Source organism: Felis catus, chromosome A1, assembly GCF_018350175.1.
Source record: "Felis catus isolate Fca126 chromosome A1, F.catus_Fca126_mat1.0, whole genome shotgun sequence".
NCBI lineage: Eukaryota > Metazoa > Chordata > Mammalia > Carnivora > Felidae > Felis > Felis catus.
Window position 1 is genome coordinate 62,683,328 of NC_058368.1, and position 20,533 is coordinate 62,703,860.

The 20,533-nt window shown below is 34.2% G+C and overlaps 2 long non-coding RNA genes across 2 annotated transcripts in view; one reads left to right on the plus strand and one right to left on the minus strand.

The window, feature by feature from the left end:
* Positions 1 to 20,533, minus strand: part of LOC123384654 — a 162,760-nt gene that overhangs the window by 44,081 nt on the left and 98,146 nt on the right. The window lies entirely within an intron of this gene.
* LOC123384657 lies at positions 925 to 4,733 on the plus strand. The gene is made up of 2 exons (XR_006596120.1): positions 925 to 1,027; positions 4,335 to 4,733. It is a non-coding gene; the product is annotated as an uncharacterized LOC123384657 (long non-coding RNA).

Consider the following 20,533-nt stretch of genomic DNA (forward strand, 5'->3'; position numbering starts at 1 on the left):
ATTACTAATTGCTGTGATGACACACAGGTCAAACCTAGAAAAAGTTTCTGACTCCAAGCTGGGAAATTAAAAGATGAAGGGTGAGTTGGTTAGCTGTTGAAAAAAAGTGGCCTTGTAGAGCAGAGGATGCATCCTGTGGCCATCCACAAGAGAGGGACAATGTGTCTTCTTGTTGATACTGATCTTAAGAAATGAAGAGACCTAACCTGAGAGACAATCAGGAACTCACAGGACTCTTAGTGATTGAAAACCATTAAACAATCAGCCACAAGAGAGTTGCGTTGGCCTGCATGTAAGGGCTTACAAGTGTAAGTGAGGGATTCTTAGTGACACAGGAGCCAAACTCTGAAGAAGCTGTGACACAACTCAAAAGAAAAAAGAAAAGTGCATAGAACCGTGCTAGTTTCCAATGATACAACTACGCTGCCCTCTTCAACTATGATCCTCCTCGCCTTTGCCCATTTCAAATCAACTCACCCTGTTCTGAGGAGAGTTAAGAACACATATGTATGCTCTCTTAGTGCAGACTTCTGGTCAATAATAGGCCAGGACAGGGAGACAGGGAATAGCTTGAATTTGGAAGGTAAATCTTACTTATTAGATGAGTTGGATGTTCTTAATACTCACCTGAAATATCTTATACTGCCTGAGTGTGACCAAAATGTCATCCCATGGCAGGAAGAATATCTCTTGTCTTGAATAAACTTAAAAGCATAGTGGGAGATAAAATAAAGTTCTTTTATAAATAAGTCCCATTAGTAGTATTCTTTCAATGTGTGAGATACAATATTAATGAATGTATAAAATATTACTTCTGTAATCAATATTATTTAGAATATCAATATCCATTCACATTTCATATGTAGTGTTTATATAGAAATGAGATTAGGGATTTTTTTCTAATTTTCTAAATTTGATTTATATAGGTGATTTGAAAACTTCTCTCTTCAGACAATCAAGTTTTCTTTTCTACCCATTTACCATTTTGACAGCAAAATTAAGAAATTCAGATGACAACTTGTCTGAGGTAGATTTGTTTACTCAATGCATTTGATGAAACATCTACTATGAACAGAAGGTCTATTTGCACTAAGATCCAAGAATATCCAAGGCATATTTGTTGTTTTAAAGTAGTTAATTTATTAGGTTTGGTAATGACAAAGAAAATTGATGGCAGAGTTGTGTGGCAAATGTTAATCATTTCTATCAGGTTTTAATGTAATGAGAAAGCCATTAAACACCTATTGTGTGTGGGCTTTCCTTGAGATAAAAAACTAATAAGGCATGAATCCTTCACCAAGTAATTGTGATCTAGGGAATTGGAAAAAAGACTTGTAACTAAACATAAAAACTGGGCCTCGTACACTTGCTATTTTTTACTATATTCTTCCCTTTGAAATACTCTGTTCCCTTCTTATCATAACCTCCCCATATACTAATTTTCTTCATAGTTTTCTAGCTTCTCCATTCTGATAATCATCATGGACTCTTTCACTTTTATTTGCCCCTTATTGGACAGAATACTTCTTCCACCAATCTGCCCTTCCTAGCCTATATAATCTATTACCCCTCCATGGAAAAGTTAAGACTGCTTAAAATTGCCTTAAATATTTCCATGAAGTTACAAAAACATGAAGTAAAGTAGTTAAGGTTATTTTAACTCTTGGTTTAAGAATGTCAGCAACAACAAATTATACATTCAGACCAGGACATCAATAAATTAAATCACACACACACAGAAATTAAAAGCTTCACACTCAAACATGCACCTGATCTGGCAAAATGGAGGTCATCTAATATTCCTTACCAAAGTGACTTGGCTCTGTACTAGTCTTGCTTTAAATGTGACATCACTGGATGACTACAGTCTATATACTCAGTTAAAAACATTCAGGGAAACCTCAGATGTGCATAGTTAACTTCCTACCAAGTAGCTACGAAGTAACTTAAAAATTAATGGAAAGGGATACCTGGGTGGCTCAGTTGGTTAAGCACCTGACTCTTGATTTTGGCTCAGGTCATGATCCCAGGGTCATGGGATCAAGCCCCTCACCAAGCCTTGCATGGAGCTCCATGCTGGATGTGGAGCCTGCTTGGATTCTCTCTCTCCTTCTCCCTCTGCCACCCACCTCACTCTTGTTCTCTCTCTCTCTCTAAAAAACAAAATAAATAAATAAAAAGAATAGACCATTAAACCTAACTTTTCCAAAAGAGAATTAACCCTCTCCTCCCACTCCGAACTGGAACTCCTCTTGTGTTATCTTCAAACTGCAAATTCTATCACAGCATGAGACACAGTCATCCAACTTCCCATTTAAGCCTGATGCCTGTGGTCATTCTATACTTCTCATAGTTACTCCAGTTCATTCATGCACAGCATCCCATAATCTTTCTTAATACAACCATCAATGTATAATGCTCTAATCACTTCTTCCTAATATCCCTTTGGTAACCACACTGCTCCTAAAATGGCCTGACTTCACTTCATGTCCCATATTACCAGACTGAAACCCTTATATACAAAGATTACCGTGTTGCTCATCTATTTAAAGCATCTAGATCAAATACATTATCTTAGTCACAGAGCCTTTTATTTATAATCTGCTCCTACCTTCTGCACTAGCCCCATATCCTAAGCCTTCCCATTTATAAGACATATCACCCTCCTACCTCCAAAAAAGGACTTTCACCATTCTTAGTGTTCTTCAAATATTTCCACCAAATATTACGTTGCACTCTTTGGAATACCCATCTCCTTTCCTTAGTAGCTAACCCCTTGTATCTCTTAAAGTCAAACTCATTTGGACAGTAAACACAGTTTGTAATTGACCAGCTTTGTGTTCTAGACCATATGTTTAATTCTCTGAGATTCAGTTATCTGTTGTGTAAAGTAAGGATAATTACAATATTCTCAAAGAGCAGAGGACAGGACTTTTTTCCCGTAAAGGAACATACAGTAAAATGTTAGGCTTTACAAACCTATAGTCTCTGTCACAACAACACACCTCAGCTATTGTAACATGAAAGAGGTCATAAACAATATGTAGTGAATAGGTCTGGCTGTGTTCCGATAAATATTTACAAAAACAACTGAGGGCCAGGTTTGGTCTGAGGGCTTTAGTTTGCCAACTTCTCCCATTAAGTCATAGCACTTAGTATTATTTTGTGATATTCTTGCTCATATATGTCAAATACAAATCCATAAGTCAAACATCTTATGTGAGAGTCATGTGGGAAATGATTTCAGAAAAATATGCTGCTATCAATTTTCCAAAACATAAAGTATTTTCAAATATTATGGTTTAAAGTTATTCTTTCATATTTCAAGATGTAGAATAAATTTGGAACATACTCATACAATAGTGAAATGAACAAAAATGAAACATGTCTGCCCTTTTTTAAAGGAAATCTTCTGCCCTATGTCTATCTAAGAATACTTAAACAAGGGTCAAATATTTTAAATGCATTTTTTAAAGTAATTTGTTTGACAAAATAAAGTAAACCTGGATCGTATTTACATTTTATGTTGATATTTTGAAGTATTTATTTCAATGAGTTTTTAAAAAACTGGCTTTGTATTATATTTGACCTTTCCCTTACAAGTTGCCTCTATTTTTACATAGAACAAGCTTTAGATTGATTTTTCTTTTATTATGGAAAAAATACATGTAATTGACTTGGGACTCATGTAGGAGTTGAGTTTCCATAGTTAAGTTTGAGAGCTCAACCCATATATTGCTTCTAATCTACTTAAAATATATTAAATTTAACCTATACTTCACAATTGCATACTCTCTTGGTAATTACTCTCTTTTTTTGCAAATGTAGAGTAATCATTTTATTATTCTGAAAAATCCAAAGGAGTAATGGGCATTGAAAATAAATACTTTGTACATTTAGTGAAGGGAAAAAGTAACTGAAATATATGAAGCATCTTTGAGTGTGGAGACTCTATTAGAATTATAAAATACTAAAATGCGAAGAAGAGGAGAATAAAAACACAGGTACAAACTAGGTGACATTAAGTGCTAAAGAACTTTTTCTTTACTTTTCCTGAATTGATGATCAAGGACCACAGCTAAAACCATAGGGCATATGTCCCACAATCAAGTTCAGAGACCCACCATATGTTGAGGGCAACCAGCACCCTATAGGTGCAGAGGAGTGCCATTTTAACAGAACCTGAAAAACAAAGCATCTCCACCTTACCACTGTGAGAAGAACTCAGCCTTTTTGGAGGGGCAGGTGTGTTTTTGAATAGATAAAGCCAACCTTTCCACTCATCTTTCCTAAAAATAGAGAAAGAATGTAACAGACTCCTTTCCTTAATCCAGGGAGAAAACCTAAAGAGAATAACTCAAAACTGTCAGATGGCTATAAAGAAAGAGGCTTGCTTACCTGGCCACGACTATAGAAAACACTGGGGGAAGACAGCTTGGAGGAGTGGGCAGGCAAAGAGGAACAAGGACCAACTTCTTGTTGAACTATTATTTGTATTGTGTGGAAAAGAACCTGCTAATACCTCCAGAACCCAGGATGGAAACATTGAAAACTGGGCTTGCCAGAGATGCAGCGCGAGACAAAGAATTTCATCAGTCAGAAGGAAATCAACGTGAGGTCAGCAGCCTGAGGATCACCAGAAGGTATTTCCAAATTTTCCAAAGGGCCACCAATGTCTAGAGAAGCTGCTTGAAACTATATCTTCAACAGTAAACTTGCTTTGGTAAACATGATTCAGACTGCATTGATATTGATATGATTAAAATCCAAGATTCAAATAAATAAGTAAATAAAATTATAAAACAAAAAAATGATGCAGAATAGTTGAAAATTAAACTTAGAATTAGAAAACTTGAATAACTCAATACTATGAATAATTATTCAAACATATCCACATAAACTTACATCTCAGTATTTTTGTTTCCATACCCCCAAAATGAGTATGTGAATGGTTAAACAGAAAAGTTATACAGAAATCAGAACCAGTATGAATCATTCAATAAATCATCAAATAAATTTAGCAGGAAAAAATCAGTCAACCATATTGCTTCTCTGAACTAATAAGTTTCAAAGGTAGAAAGTCAATCTAGAAATCCCTAACAATACACAGTCAATCATTGGGGATTAATGGAATCACTTATGAAAATAAGACAAATACACCTGACAATTGTATGTGCAAATGAAATAATGTATTTTTTGTGAAAAGCATGCCAAATTAGTAGGCAAGGAGATCCACATGGACTCAATATGTGAGCTGGGGCAAGGGATTTAATATTCCTGGACTTCATTGATCACAGGCATAGTAAGAGAAAATTTTAAATTCAATTTTTTATCATTTTTTTAACTTTTTAAACACTGAACACCATTATGCAATCTAACTACTCAGGAAGCCAAAAGGTAGGTCTTAAGTGAGGCTGTTTAGTGGAGATGCATAGGACAAAATCTGGAGTTACTATTTGTATATTTCCCAATTGGTTTCCTTAAGGAACACCTTTATGAAATACAAGTACCATCCATCCAAGGTCAAAGAAGAGGTAAATATTTTGATTAGAAGGTTCTGTGCAAAATCATTTTATTATTTTAATAATAGAATTATGTACAACATTAAATTAGTACTTCTATTTTCATGCTTACAGCTTCATTATGTGCAAATTAAATTTCAACTAATCAAGTGAACTATTTAATGACTATTATAGACAGCATCAGCATCTTCAGTGTCATGCTAAGATGTATCTAATTCTTCTGGGAAATGAGTTAATAGAAAGTATAGACTTTCACTGAAACTTCATGAAGTGCAGATATCAGATATTTTTGTACTTAACATTAGAAAAATTATCATTAACTTTTGTGTATGTTCAAGGATGGGTTCGTGTACTATGTACCTTTGATCAGTATTCAAAATATTGGTAATTGTCAAATTCCCACTGCCATCCGTGTACTGTTTTGACCAAAGTATAATGAATGCTGTAAAAAAAAAAAGCCATCTCATTTCTAATTCTGAAGTCTCATAACATGAATTACTTAATTTTCTTTTAGCTGCTTGGCATCACATATCTTTTTGTAAATTTTGCATTTATAGCAATTATTCCAACAAGGTATCCGCATGAAGGCATTTTAAATTTATTTCCCAATTAGAACTACCCTAACTGGCAGAAGAACAAGGGAAATGGCAGATTGGAGTTTAACATGATTTCATATTCATCTTGGCTGCCAAGGCTAAACTTGTAATTAAGGGATAATCCCACAGCAAGACCAGACACATAAGCAAGTAAACACAGCACAAGCCTATGTTTATGGGGACCTTTATTTAGTTCTTGATTCAGAGAAAGAAAGTTATGAAAATAATTACCATAATAACATACTGCACTTTAAGTAGCCCCTTTTATGCTGAATCTAAACATATTACCCCATTCATTGTAAGAGGAATCTTTGAAAAAAAAATGAGAACAGTTTCCAAATCATAACTACAGTTTAAAAAAAAGTAAACTAAAATCAACTTCACAAAAAGCTGGGCTTTTGTGTTTGGGAATCAGACTGGTGTATTTACTAATCTAGTCTCACATAACTTCTTTCTTAATCTTTCTTAAACTGTTATAAAAAGGTGATGCAATATGAAGATTAAATAAAAACATACTGAGTTTTGGTCATGACTACATATTTCCAATTTAGCCTACTAACATAAATAATTAAAGAACAGCAAAATATAAATGAACTAATGTTTTAAGTTATTGAACATGGAGATGTGATTTTTTATGTAACAACAACAACAAAAATAAGGCAAACTTCATATTCATTGCAATACTCTAAATGAGAGAAATATCCATAGCATAGGAAAAAAAAAAAAAAAAAAAAAAAGAAAGAAAGAAAGATTGAGCCCAAACAAAAAGCAGTGTTTCTAATGGATGGAAGAAATACAGATCAGAGGGTTGTCTGTGGATGTGGCTGGAATTTAGGCTGGTTTCTGAAGAAAGCTCTATACACATAAGCAGTTCCAGAAAGCTGGAGAGAGGTTTCCTTGCAATTCTGATTAAATGATAAGCCCTACATGAATGTGATAAGATTCTGTGAGCTGGGGTCAAAAAACAAGGGAACCTCACTATTTTATCAACAATGATACAGAAATCTCAGTCCTGGAGGATACTGTAGGCCCAAACAGCCACACTGGAGAGAGCTTGCTGAATATTTAGAAAAGACCTCAGAGAAATTGAGGCTCAAACCACAAACAGAGTAACAGTTACATAAGGTGTGACCTGACAAAGCCAAACCTCAATAAGATCAAGCTCATCGATCAATAAATAACTACCCAACACAACAAAGTTCAACACTATTTAAAGAAATATATGAGCAAATAGACTCAATAACATTGTATGCACAATACCTAACACCTGAAGAATTACCAGGTTTGTAAAAATTATGAAAATGTGAAACATAAGTATGAGAAAAATAAATCAATAGCAATAAACTCAAAGATAAACCAGATGTTATAATTGTCAAACAAGAACTTTATAATTAATTATAAATATGCTCAAAACATAAAGGAAATGAACATAATGAGTAAAAAGAGAGATTTCAACAGAAAAAAAAACCATCAAATTAAAAATCTAGAAATTAGAAATAGAATATTGGAAAAGAAGTTCATCGTCTTCTTTATTAGAAGTTCAGACATTGAAGAACAAAGATCAATGGATATAAGACCAATTAAATTAAATAGAAACTAAACTTAAACATGAATAAAAGAAAAAAAAATGCACAGAGTGTTAGTGACATGTTGGCCTATACTAAACAGTATAATACATATTTAACTAAAACTCCAAAAGGAGGTAAGATTGAGAATGGAAGAGAATTAATAAGGATAAATAGTGACTACAATTTTGATTAAAATATCAAGTAACAGAACCAAGATGCTAAAAAAAAAAAGGCAGGAAAAGAGAAAGAGAAAAAAAAAACAATAAAAAAAAAGCAAAAAGTCAACCACATCTAGGAATAGCATAAGTAAGTTGATGAAAAGAGAGAGAAAATAAAATCATAAAAATAGCCAGAGGAAAAAGATATATACTGGTCATCTAAAAAGAATAACTGCAGACTTCTCATGAATGCAAACTAGAAAAACAACAGAAAAAAAGGATAATTTATTAGTGAGGGAAAATAAAAATGGAAACTGAACTCTGTAACCTAGAAGTATACAGTGAGTAAAATCATTTTAAAAATGGACAGCAAATATACAAAATTTCCTATAAATAAAAGCTAAAGGGATAAAGGTGAAAGATACTTCTTCAAATCAAAGGGAAATAATGCTGGATAAAAACAAGTAGATGCATGAAATAATGAAAAAAGCAAAAATGGTAAATATAAAGTAAAATTAATCATTGAATTACAAAAGTACATCACTAAAATCCAATTAAAGAAACAAAATAGATTAATGAAGAAACACTCAATTATTTTTATTATAAAGTCAAGAAATGTGTAAAACAAAACAAAAAAGCAATTGCAGAAATTTCTAGAAAGCAAAAAAGCTAGATGATCAACAAAACCCAAATATTACAAATATTAAATTAATGTAAATGGTAAAGGGTCTCAGTTAGAAGTCAGGGATTGTCAGACTAGAAAAGAAAGCAAATCACAAATACATGGTGTAAAGTAGCTGTGCCCTTTCAAGAAATATATGTATTACATGTTAATATTATGAAGGGTAAAAAGTATCAGTAGCATAAGAAAGAAAAGGAAAAGAAACAAAAGAAAAGAAGAGGAAGGAGAGAAAGAAAAGAAAGGGAAGGAGAGAAAAAGGAAGAGAGAGAAGGAAATACTTGTTTTTGTGAATGAAACATGAGATATTACTTTAGAACTTAACAGTTTAAAGATAAGGAGCAACATCTTTATAGAAATTAATTTGACAATTTAATGAAATACCCAATTCCTTGAAAGAATTACCAAAAATTTTTAAGAACTGTACCAGCCTGCTTCTAAATTACACAGGGACATTAGAAGTAAATATTATAGATGAATCGTTTTCATAGATATAGATACAAGAAAGTGCTCAGAAAAAAACTGGCAAATTAAATTTAGTAAATCATATTCATAATCATAATATCTTGAACAAGTAGTTTTTATCTGGGAAACTAAAGGTTAATTTAATCATTAAAAACAATGTAATTCATTACATTAACTGAGTAAAGCATAAAAATAATCTAATCATTACAATGGATACAAATGCTTTTGATTAAAAGAGAAATTTAAAAAATTAGCAAATTGGAATAGAAAAAAAATTTCCATTCTGATAAAGGAAATTCCACTTCAGAGAATATATCCAAAGGAAACAAAAACACTAACTCAAAAAGATATCTTCACCCCATGTTCATAGCAGTATTAATAGCCAAGGCATGGAAACAACTGGAGTGTCCATTAGTGGATGAATGGATAAAGAAGTTGTGGTATAGATACACAATGAAATATTATCTAGCCATAAAAAATGAGGAAATCATACCATCTGCAACAGCATGGATGGACTTTGAAGGCATTATGCTAAGTAAAAATAAGTCAGATAGAGAAAGACAAATACTGTAGGATCTCACCTGTGTAATCAAGCAACAACAACATCAACAACACACACACACACACACACACACACACACACACACACACACCCCAAACTCAGAATAAGAGGTCAGACTGATGATTACCTCAGGCAAAGGGTAGGAGGAGGGGGAATTAGAGTTAGGGGGTCAGAAGGCACAAAATTCCAGTTATAAGATAAATAAGCACTAGGAACATAATGTACTACATGATGACTGTAGCTAGCACTGCTGTACAATATATAGGAAAGTTGTTAAGAGAGTAAATCCTATGAATTCTCATCACGAGGCAAAAAAAAAAAAAAAAACGAATGTTTTCCTCTTTTTTTTTCTCTTTCTTTTCTTTTTACAGTAACCATACAAGAAAATGAATGTTAGCTAAACCTATTGTGGTAATCATTTCACAATATATATAAATAAAATCATCATCAAATTGACACAGTAGTATATGTCAATTATTTCTCAATGAAACTGGATTTATTTTTTAAATAAAAAGACTTTCAACTCCTCCTTCCCCACAGAAGAAAAGAATTTATGGAAAAATGAGGCCACCTATCACATTTAATAGTGATAGAATGAACACATTTCCCTTAATGTTAAGCATAAAAAAGGCTATCTTTTACCATTAACTATAGTCAATATTTTATGGAGGCCAGAGTAAACGCAGTAAATCAAGAAAATTATATAAAAGCCACAGAGGAAAAAATAAAACCTTATATTCACAAATGACTTGATTATATACTTGGAAAATTCTAAGGAATCTACTAAGGAAAAGTAAACTATGGTTAGGGAGATTCAGTGTGTTAAAGACATCATTTCTCCCTAATTCAATCTCTAAATTCAACAAAATTCCAATCAAAATCCCAGTTGTTTTTTTTTTTTAAAGAATTGGTAAGTGATTCAAAACTTTATGTAGAAAATCGAAAAACCTAGTATAGCTAACACAGTCTTCAAGACAGAACAATTTTGGTGGGTTTACAGTATCAATTTTCAAAATTTAATGTCAAGGCACAGCATTCAAAAAAGTATATTGGCATAAGGAAGAAAAATAGTTCAACGTTACTAAAAAATTCTAAAAATACAACTCACAAAATCAATTGATTTTTAAAAGTCAGGTTCATTGAGGTATAATTTATGCACAGTAAAATTCATCATTTTCAAGTGTACATTTTATATAATTGAATGTGTTCGTGCAAACACTACCACAGCCAGGTTATATAATACATCCATCACCCTAGAAAGTCTCTTCATGCCACCTCTTGGTGAATCTCCTCTCCCGGTATTGAGCCCTGACAAGAAATTATATGATTTATACCCCTATGCTTTTATCTTTCCCACAAGTTTCACAAATAGAATAATATAGCATGTAGAACAGGTAAGTGGTTTACTTCACTCAACATATTGAGATTCATCTTTGTTTTGGTATCAGGGGTTCATTCCTTTATGTTGCTGTTTATTCCATTGTGTGAAAATGCTGCAGTGTGTTTCTCATTCACTAATAGATGGACATTTGTATATTTTTCATTTTTTATAAATTGTGAGTAAAGTTGCTATAAATATTCAAGTACGCCCTTTGTGTAAACATATGCCTCATTTCTCTTGAGTAAGTATCTAAAAGTGAAATTTCTGGATATGGTAAGTGTAGGTCTGCCTCTAAGAAACTGCCCAAGTGGCAGCCCCTAAATAATAATATTGGGCTTCTATTCATGTGCTTGCTTGGACCTATATCTCTACTGTTCAAGTGTTTTTCCCATTATTTGGCTGTTTGTCTTATCATTGGATTATAAGAGTTCTATATATGTTCTGGATACAAGTACTTTATCAGATTTGTGTACTGCAATTATTTTTCTCCCAGTGTATAGACTATCTCTTCATTTTATTGAAACTTTCTATTAAAAATCAGAGTTTTCAATTTTGATGAAGTTGTTTATCAATTTTTTTAGTGCTTCTCCTTTTTGAATCTTATTAAAAACAACTTTGCCTTACAAGCAATTATCAGCGAATACTATGAAAAATTATATGCCAACAAACTGGACAACCTGGAAGAAATGGACAAATTCCTAAACACCCACACACTTCCAAAACTCAAACGAGAAGAAATAGAAAATTTGAATAGACCCATAACCAGTGAAGATATTGAATCAGTTATCAAAAATCTCCAAACAAATAAGAGTCCAGGACCAGATGGCTTCCCAGGGGAATTCTACCAGACATTTAAAGCAGAGATCATACCTATCCTTCTCAGGCTGTTCCAAAAAATAGAAAATGAAGGAAAACTTCCAGACTCATTTCTATGAAGGCAGCATTACTTTGATTCCCAAACCAGACAGAGACCCAGCAAGAAAAGAGAACTACAGGCCAATATCCCTGATAAATATGGACGCAAAAATTCTCAACAAGATAGTAGCAAATCGAATTCAACAGCATATAAAAAGAATTATTCACCATGATCAAGCGGGATTCATTCCTGGGCTGCAGGGCTGGTTCAATATTTGCAAATCAATCAATGTGATACATCACATTAATAAAAGAAAAGATAAGAACCATACGATCCTGTCAATCGATGCAGAAAAAAACATTTGACAAAATTCAGCATCCTTTCTTAATAAAAACCCTCGAGAAAGTCGGGAAAGAAGGACCATACTTAAACATCACATAAGCCATTTATGAAAAGCCCACAGCTAATATCATCCTCAATGGGGAAAAAACTGAGAGCTTTCCCCCTGAAATCAGGAACATGACAGGGATGTCCACTCTCACTGCTGTTGTTTAACATAGTGTTGGAAGTGCTAGCATCAGCAACCAGACAACAAAAGGAAATCAAAGGCATCCAAATTGGCAAAGATGAAGTCAAGCTTTCACTGTTTGCAGATGACATGATACTATACATGGAAAACCCAATGTACTCCATCAAAAGTCTTCTAGAACTGATACATAAATACAAAAAAGCAAAGTGTCAGGGTACAAAATGAATGTACAGAAACCAGTTGCCTTTTTATACACTAATATTGAAGCAACAGAAAGACAAATAAAGAAACTGATCCCATTCACAACTGCACCAAGAATCATAAAATACCTAGGAACAAACCTAACCAAAGATGTAAAAGATCTGTATGCTGAAAACTATAGAAAGCATATGAAGGAAATTGAAGAAGATACAAAAAATGGAAAAATATTCCACGCTCATGGATTGGAAGAATAAATATTGTTAAAATGTCAAAACTACCCAAAGCGATCTACACATTCAATGCAATCCCAATCAAAATTGCACCAGCATTCTTCGCAAAGCTAGAACAACCAATCTTACAATTTGTATGGAACCACAAAGATCCCGAATAGCCAAAGTAATTTTGAAGAAGAAAACCAAAGCGGGAGGCATCACAATCCCAGACTTTACCCTCTACTACAAAGCTGTAATCATCAAGACAGCATGATATTGGCACAAAAACAGACACATAGACCAATGGAATAGAATAGAAACCCCAGAATTGGACCTACATAAGTATGGCCAACTAATCTTTGACAAAGCAGGAAAGAATATCCAATGGAAAAAAGACAGTCTCTTTAACAAATGGTGCTGGGAGAACTGGACAGCAACATGCAGAAGAATGAAACTAGACTACTTTCTCACACCATTCACAAAAATAAACTCAAAACGCATGAAGGATCTGATTGTGAGACAGGAAACTATCAAAACCCTAGTGGAGAAAGCAGGGAAAAACCTCTCTGACCTCAGCCACAGCAATTTCTTGCTCAACACATCTCCAAAGGCAAGGGAATTAAAAGCAAAAATGAACTATTGGGACCGCATCAAGATAAAAAGCTTTTGCACTGCAGAGGAAACAATCAACAACAAAACTAAAAACAATCAACAACAAAACTAAAAGGTAACCGACGGAATGGGAAAAGATATTTGCAAATGACATATCGGATAAAGGGCTAGTATCCAAAGTCTATAAAGAACTCACCAAACCCCACACCCGAAAAACAAATAATCCAGTGAAGAAATGGGCAGAAAACATGAATAGACACTTCTCTAAAGAAGACATCCGGATGGCCAACAGGCACATGAAAAGATGCTCAATGTCACTCCTCATCAGGGAAATACAAATCAAAACCACCCTGAGATACTACTTCATGCTGGTCAGAGTGGCTAACATGAACAAATCAGGAGACTATTGATGCTGGAGAGGATGTGGAGAGATGGGAACCCTCTTGCACTGTCGGTTGAAAATGCAAACTAGTGCAGCCCCTCTGAAAACAGTGTGGAGGTTCCTCAAAAAATTAAAAATAGATCTATTCTATGACCCAGCAATAGCATTGCTAGGAATCTACCCAAGGGATACAGGAGTGCTGATGCATAGGGGCACTTGTACCCCAATGTTTATAGCAGCACTTTCAACCACAGCCAAATTATGGAAAGAGACTAAACGTCCATCAAGTGACAAATGGATAAAGAAGATGTGGTTTATATATACAATGGAATACTACTTGGCAATGAGATAGAATGAAGTCTGGCCATTTGTAGCAACGTGGATGGAAGTGGAGAGTGTTGCTAAGTGAAATAAGTCAGGCAGAAAAAGACAGATACCGTATGTTTTCACTCATATTTGGATCCTGAGAAACTTAACAGAAGACTGGGGCAGGGGGGTGGGGGAAGGAGGGGAAAAAAAGTTACAGGGAGGGAAGGAGACTCTTAAATACTGAGAACAAACTGAGGGTTGATGGGGGGGGAGGGGAAAGTGGGTGATGGGCATTGAGGAGGGCACCTGTTGGGATGAGCTCTGGGTGTTGTATGGAATTCAATTTGACAATAAATTTATATATGTACATATATATATATATATATATATATATATATATATATATAATAAATACAAACAACTTTGCCTACACGAAGATCATAGAGACTTTTGTTGTTGTTTATTCCTTGAATTTTATACCAAATCAACATGTGATCATATTCAAACTGATTTTGCATGTGGAGCAAGGTAAGGTCTGAAGTACATTTTTAAAAGAAATGTTCAATTGTTCTAGAAACATTTCAATAAAAAGACTGTTATTTCTCCATTTTAGCACTTTGGCATGTTTGCTCAAAGTCATAATTGATCATATCTGTGAGATTCTACCTCTGGTCTCTATTCTATTTTATTGATCCATGCTTTTCTTCTACATGTAAATAACATACTGGCTTTAAATTACAAAAATTGTCTTTTCTCCAACTGTCTATATATATAGGGAAAATATTGAAATTTACCTAATAATATAATAAACATAAATAAAAGTACTAACCAGTAAAAAAATCGAACTTCATCAAAATTAAGAATTTCTGTTTGTCAATAGATGCTTAGAAAAATGAATGGGCCAGCCATAGTGGCAGAGCATAAGTGTAATATACGTTTCTGACAAGATTTTTACACAGAATATACAGTGAGCTTTTCTACAAGTCAATAACAAGGAGAAGGAAAACAGCTAAATGAAAAGGAACAAAGAATTTGAATAGATAATTTGAAAAGGACACATTAATATGTATTATAAACACATGAAAAATATCTCAAAATCATTAATTATTGGGGAAATGTAAACTATAAACCCAATACTGCTCAATAGAATGCCTGAACTTAAAAATACTAAACACATCAAATATAGGTAAGGATGTGAAACAGGAATTTACACAGTGTTGGCAGATTTGTACGATAGCACAACCACTGCTGAAAACCATGTATGATTTCCTAGAAACATAAGCCTGCTCTACAACTAAACCATTCTATTCACAGATACAAATCCAAAGGAAGAGGGAAGTACAAGTTTTACCCACAAACTCATGAAAATATTCATAACAATTTCCTTTACATTAGTTAAAAACCAGAGACAACCCAAATTACCACAAACAGGAGAATAGACAAACAAATTGGTATATATTCATACAAACTACTAACAAATAGAATGGCATTGTTAAAACTCAAAAACATTACATTGAGGGTAAAAAGCCAGACCCATAAAAACACAAGCTAGGGATGCCTGGGTGGCTCATTCGGGTAAGTGTCTTACTATTGGTTTTGGCTCAGGTCATGATCTCACGGCTCGTGAGTTTGAGCCCCACATCAGACTCTGTGCTGACAGTGTGGAGCCTGCTGGGAGTCTTTCTCCCTCACTCTCTCATTCTTCTCTATTTGCCTCTCTCTCTCTCTCTCTCTCTCTCTCTCTCTCTCTCTCTCTCTCAAAATAAATAAACTTTAAAGAAAAGCACAAGCTGTATGATTTTATTTACATAAATTTCTGAAGCAAGCAAAACTAATCCATGGTGATAGAAACTTGCATAGAAGTTGCCTCTCTAGGAGTGTAGTGATTGACAGAGAAAGGGCTTGAGGGAACTTTCTGGGTGATGAAAAAAAATAAATTATCTTGGAAGAAGTATAGGTTACAAGGTGCTGCTTTTGTGAAAACTCAAAGAATTTACACTCTAATTGTGCTTATTTTGATGTAAAAATTCAATAAAAAAGGAAAATTATAGTAGATTAAAACACAGATTATGCACATATGAAATATGTGGGGATCTCAAATCCCTGTATCTCCTCACCCAGTTCAATATACTTCCTGCTGTGGTAGGAGAGATATATTCTGTCCCACTTACAGATTAATGGATCTTCCTATGTAGATAAAGATAGCACAAAATTGGTTTATTAAAGCAATTCTTAAATAGCTATTACTATGTAGAGTTTAAGTTCCAAGCTGTATTCTAAACTTCCACACTTCTGCAGTATTTTCTTCCCAGCTCCCTTGTAAGATGCAGGTTTTTATATCATATTAGTGAGAATGGAATCATAGTTGGGTCAGAGTTAAGGGAATATAGGTTGTATATCACTACCAACTGTCTTAGTCTCTTTGCACTGCTAAAACAAAATACTACGGACGAGTGAATTATAAACAACAATTTATTTCTCACAGTTCTAGGGACTGAAGTGTGAAATCATGGCATCTGCATGGTCAGGTGAGGGCCCTCTTCTGGGTCATAGACTTCTTTTTGTATCCTTACCTGGTGGAAGGCAGTAGGGAGCTATGGGTTCTCTTTTATAAGGATATTAATCCCATTCATTTGGACTCCACCCTCATGATCCAATCTCCTCTTAAGGGCCTCACTACTAATACCATCACTTTTGAGGGTTAGGATTTCAAAATATGAGTTTTAGGAGGATGTAAACACCTCAGTACTCAGACCATAGCACTGACATTATAAGAAACGGTTATAAAAATGTGGGAAAAAGTTCTAAGAGAAGCAGGGAAGATTTTGTACACAGGCAAAAGGAGTAACCTGTGATTCATGTGGTGAAATGGTAAAGACCAAAAAAAAAAGGTATCACAATTTTGTGGGAAGACCATTTTATAAGATCCCTATCTCCCAGTTTCTGTAGGAAATGAGGAGCTTATCTTCAGTGGGTACCTCACTCCAAGTTGTAAAACTACCTCCGGTCATAAAGATGGAAGAGTTCATTTCTCCTTCAGGTAAAGCCAATTAGCGAACAGAGGCCTATGACTGGCCTATGGTGGACTTTGACTCCATCACTACCACCACTTCTGCTATTAATAAACTCTCCAGCCCTCTGTTTTAAGGACTTCATTTCATACTCTTTCCTGTACTGTCTTGATTAGTCTTCTTTGCCTGTTTAACTTCGTCTACTGCAAGTTTTACTTTGACAACTGCTGACCTCCCTTGAATTTTCCCAGAGAGTTGTTACTTCCCCTGACGTGCCTTCATGCACAGGGAGGTCTAGCTTGCTTCATTAGGTACAGGGAGACTTCCTAAGCAGTGCTGCCCGAAACACAATGCCCATGTTCTCATAGAGAAGGGTGGTAAGTTGGTTTGTGGCAATTAGCTAGGGAAGAGGCACATTATCCTGTGGGAGTCAAAATCTGTCTTAGAATAAGCAGTTCTTAAGTAACAGTCACTATTTCAACAATACTGTATGACATCTTTTCTCTCCAGATGTTGACGGGTTCTGTTTGAAGAACTGTGTAAACAGGTGTGACTGATATTTAATGAGGTTGCTTCTATAAGCCACACATACATGCAGTGCTTATTTGTTTATGAGCACAGCTTCATACTCATGGCAATCCTAGGAACCCATACTGCAAAATGCAACAGAACTCCTTTCTGTATGTGTGTATGTCTGTTTTTAAGTTTTATTTCTTTGTTTTGGGGGGTGGAGGAGCAGAAAGCAGCCTCTGCACTGTCATCTCAGAGCTCGATGTGGGGCTCCAACTCACGAGCCCGTGAGGGAATCCATGAGATCATGACCTGAGCCAAAATGGAGAGCCAGAGGTTTAACCAACTGAGCCACCCAGGCACCTCAGAACTCCTTCTTTCTTAAATACTACATTGTCTAGGCAGTTGGAGATTGACTGCTTCATTAACAAGTGGGTGTACTCCCAAGATTCCTAGAGGCTATGATGTTTCTGTCAATGCATTTTGTTCTCTAATGGGAGCTAAAGAATGCTGTTTGAATGTTTTAAAGTGGAATATTACCAATTAAATCAATAGATATCCTTCGAAAATGTGTAAATTTGCAAATGTATGTATCTTTATCCATCTTTTCCTTTTTCAAAAATTCTGAATTTGCAAATCAAGCATACCAGAGAGCAAAAGTTCTAAGTGGTTTAATTATTCTATCTGCTTTGAAGAAATAGAAAGAGACAATGCTTCAGGTAATCAACAGTCAAGTTATTTAGAGATATACGGCTGGATTCATCTTTTTGAATTGCTCTTGACATTTAATAATTTTTAGTTTGAAATAATTTTATTTTCTTTGATTTTCATGCTTTAGGCGTTTCAGAAGTGTAATTTATTCAATTACATGAGATGATCTCTATTATTAGGATGATTTACAATTTTCAGATTCTTTTAAACTTTTGTGTTTTTTCTTACTATCTACTATATTTTTTCTTACTTTGAGAACTTTTTTTCTATTTAATTTATTTAATTTAGGCCTATCATCTAGGCATTCAGGTACAATTAAATATTAAGTTAAAAATTAATATTTTGATCTAATTGTTTACCAACATTTATTTTTTGTTTATAACATGTTTTGTTATAAGTTTTGGTTAGCTGGACAAACCAAAATCCTGTCTAAACACTCTCAAGGTCCAATGAATTTACAAGTCTTCATTCTTGACACTCAAATAAAAAAGAGATACCTATATATTTAAGCATTATGGATAAAAATAAGCATATGTTTAAGGAGGAAATAAGCTATTATTGTTTTTTCACCCCAATCCTAAAGGAAAACAATATGGAGATTCAGATTTTTTTCTTTTTTCTTATCAATGTGGTATTGATGTGGTATTAATTACTAAATCATTATTAAGTAATTAATTAATATGGTATTAATGAACCCTTTAGGAACCTCGGTTGACTGTTCTGGGTCCCACATGGATGGATTTGTAGATTCTTTAGCTTGTACTGAGAGGGGAGGTCAGTGGCTGAGTTCTCTTTCAGAGCATCACCTGAACAAACAAGGAATTCTTCTGTCTGGAACTTAATCCTTTTGTATTACCTTCTTGAATATCCATCTATGTTACAAGTTTGTTACCTCAAAAGTTGGAACTTACCTTTTATTGGCTTATTTCACACAAGACCTGATCATAGGAAGGAAGGAAGTCATCTAATTGTTGGCCTTACATCTTAATAGTAAATTAAGAGAAACAAGTTTAGTATGTCATAAACAGAATGCAGAGAACAATTAGGAGTCGCTTTTATTCAGTCCACTTCAATAGGCATAATGTTCATTACTGAGGAACATCTATAAGAAAATAAAAAGAAGTCCTAGGGCTTTATAAAGGCAGGTAAACAACGGAGTCATCAAGGAATCTTAGGATAGTTATGTGGAAGAATGGAAGTGGGTGTTATCTCAGAATTTGCAGGGAGTGAGGGGAGCCATGTGGTCCTTTGTGGTTAGCCATTTCCTGAAATGCAAATGAATGGGGGGATTTCTTAACCATCTCATTTTCTCAGAGCCAGAAATCAGATAAAGTTCAACATTTTTAATAGATATCAAGCCAAATGTCTGCAAGATCATGCAAAGCTATCTCCTGCTCATATCTCCTGGATATGAAGCCTACAATTATTTAATATCTGAATTATTAACATGAGGTGATTGCTTTCCAATGAAAGAACATATAATTGTCCCTCCTTTCATTTGGGTTAATGATACTTAGGCTTTGTCTACTTCCCAATAAAAATATTAAGAAACAACAAGCATGATTTATTTCTTAGAGACACATACATAATTTGTAGAAGAATATCTCACACTTCTGTCAATTCTTCTGTTATAAGCAATATAAATTACTTTAAAGGACTGGAATGACTCAGAATCTGTAATACCATATTTTGGGAAAACTAATGCCAGGTTTATAGGCTCTCCGTTTTCCAGCTGACAGAAAAACTCTCATATGGAAAACAGCCAATCACTTTATTATAAGGAACAGGATTTTCCAAGGGTCTCTGGGTATGGTCGTCTCTATTACTCATACATGACTCTCTCTCTCTCTACCTCCGATTTACAATGACAACTTGTTTATTCTTAATGATTAATATTTATTGAGTCATACTGAAGTGTAAAATTGGTATAAGCATAAATAAATGCTTCTGAAATTGTTCTTTTTTCTTCTGTCAGTGATATTTTTCTTCTTGGAATTACTAAAAAAAATTTTTTTCTTCCTGAAACTTCCTTCCTTTTCTCTTCTTTCAGTCATTCTAAATGTTCATTTGTGTTTCTTGCTACTATTGTTCTTTGAATATCTGATGATCCTAGGACGACTATTCATTTTTAGGGATGAAGAGCTAAGTCAATTGATTAACACTGCTGGAACGGATTTCCTGTTTTTGTCAGCTTTTCCCATGAATGAAAAATTTGGACATATGTGTTGTATTGGGATTAGGAACACAATTGATATGCTAACTTTTAGGG